Source organism: Callorhinchus milii, unplaced genomic scaffold (genome assembly GCF_018977255.1).
Source record: "Callorhinchus milii isolate IMCB2004 unplaced genomic scaffold, IMCB_Cmil_1.0 Scaffold27, whole genome shotgun sequence".
Taxonomy (NCBI): Eukaryota; Metazoa; Chordata; class Chondrichthyes; order Chimaeriformes; family Callorhinchidae; genus Callorhinchus; species Callorhinchus milii.
Window position 1 is genome coordinate 1559431 of NW_024704768.1, and position 1960 is coordinate 1561390.

At 47.2% G+C, this 1960-nt stretch overlaps 1 non-coding gene across 1 annotated transcript; it reads right to left on the bottom strand.

The window, feature by feature from the left end:
* Positions 1-1096: 1096 nt before the first annotated feature.
* On the bottom strand, positions 1097-1187 carry trnar-ucu. Its single transcript is given in 2 exon segments — positions 1097-1132; positions 1151-1187. It is a non-coding gene; the product is annotated as a tRNA-Arg (tRNA).
* Between the last annotated feature and the right edge of the window lie 773 nt (positions 1188-1960).

The window sequence follows — 1960 nt, forward strand, 5'->3', positions numbered from 1 at the left end:
ACGGGACAGGCTCTCTGTGCTGTGGCTGCTCAGGTGGGACGTTGGTCCGTGTGTCAAGTGGCCGCCGCGTTTTCTGATCAATGTTTAGAAATCTTTTTCCAATTAACCTTGCGGAGAACAAACTGCGGCCAAGCAAAGGGTTGGGTGTGGAGTGTTGGGTGTGTGTGTGTGACTCTCTGCCGTGCTTGCTATTCTGTCCCTCGCTGGGCTTGCCAATCTCTTTCTCTCTCTCTCTCTCTCTCTCTCTCTCACCTGCAGTTACTCTCCGCTCAGCTCCTTCTCTAATCTCTCCTAAATCTGCAGATGTCATCGCCCAGACTCTGTCTCCTTGGAAACGGCGCACAGGTTATCCCAGAACCTGTCACATATCACACTGATTCCTCCAAAACCTCCCCCCCGCCCCCCCCACCCCGTCATAACAAGGCGCGCTGTGCCGGCTTCAGCCCAGGGGGCAAACTGGGAGCATCTCAGCCCCCGGTTAACTCTTCCCTTCCCTCTCGTTCTGATAATAATGATAATAATAATAATAATAATAATGATGATAATCCTTGCAATAGATACAGCGTTGAGATGTCTCAAAGCGCTTCACAGACCATACCCCGACTTGTTCCTATCATTACGCCTCAAGATCTTCCTCTTTGACCACGCTTTTGATTATTATTATTATTGTTATTAGTATTGTTATTAGTATTGTTATTATTATTATTATTATTATTATTATCTTTCCCCCTCCACACCCCAAGCTTGGGTACCAAGCCGCGAGTGTCAAGCACCTTGGGATGTCCCCGTGTCACGAAAGGCACTGTATAATAATAATAATCATAATAATCATAATAATAATAATCCTGACATTTGACACAGCGCCTCATCACGTCTTCGAGACGTCTCAAAGCGCTTCACAGAATATACTGTAAAGTGAATTGACTGTATATTTTGTGGGCGAAATATGTTGTGTTTGGATCACACACACACACCAAGTACACACTCACACACATACACACCAAGTACACACATACACACACACCAAGTACGCACACCAAGTATACACCCGCGCACACATGCGCGCACTCTCTTTATAGTCCAATATAATAAAATGCGACTCTGGTGGGACTCGAACCCACAACCTTTGAATCACCCCTGAGCCACTCACTAGAAGTCCAATGCGCTATCCATTGCGCCACAGAGCCAGTCACTGAGCCTGTACCGCACCAGACTCCCCAACCGCCCGCGCTCTCCGAGAGAGAGAGCGAGAGAGAGAGCGCGAGAGAGAGAGAGCGAGCGCTGGGTGTGCGGTTTCCTGTTGAGCTTTTGCTTTCACTCAAGTGCTGCTGAAAAGGACAAATGGTCTGTCATTAGCAGTGACTGAAAGGAACTGGTTCCGAACTCAGACCAGGGATTAGGTTGCCTCGATGATATCTGCCGTGTGTCTGGGGTGGGACGGGACGGGAATAGAAGAGAGGAAGAACTCGGTTAGAATTGAGCGCTGTCAAGTCATTGCCAGAATGAAATGAAACGAAACCCAGTCACTGAGACAGGAGCAAAGAGAGCGACTTTCTGCTTCCAGTGCCCCCGAGACTCCCCGGAGCGACTTCAGGCGTTCCCCCTGAAGCCGTAGGCGAGGCTTTTCATCAACAATTGTTTCGGCCACAAAAGGCACAGTCACTGCACTTTGCAGTGTATCCTGTGAAGCGCTTTGAGACATCCCGAAGACGTGATAAGGCCCTGGGTCAAATGCAAGGATTATTTGTTGTTATAGTAATAAAAAAATACTCACTTTGTGGCTGTTCGTGGGACATTGCCGTGTGCAAATTGACTGCTAAGTTTGCCTATGTGTAATAATAATAATAATAATAATCCTTGCATTTGATGAGACACCTTATCATGACGTTGAGACGTCACAGAATATACCCTAAAGCGCTTCACAGAATATACTGTAAAATGGATCGACGGTGTATTTTGT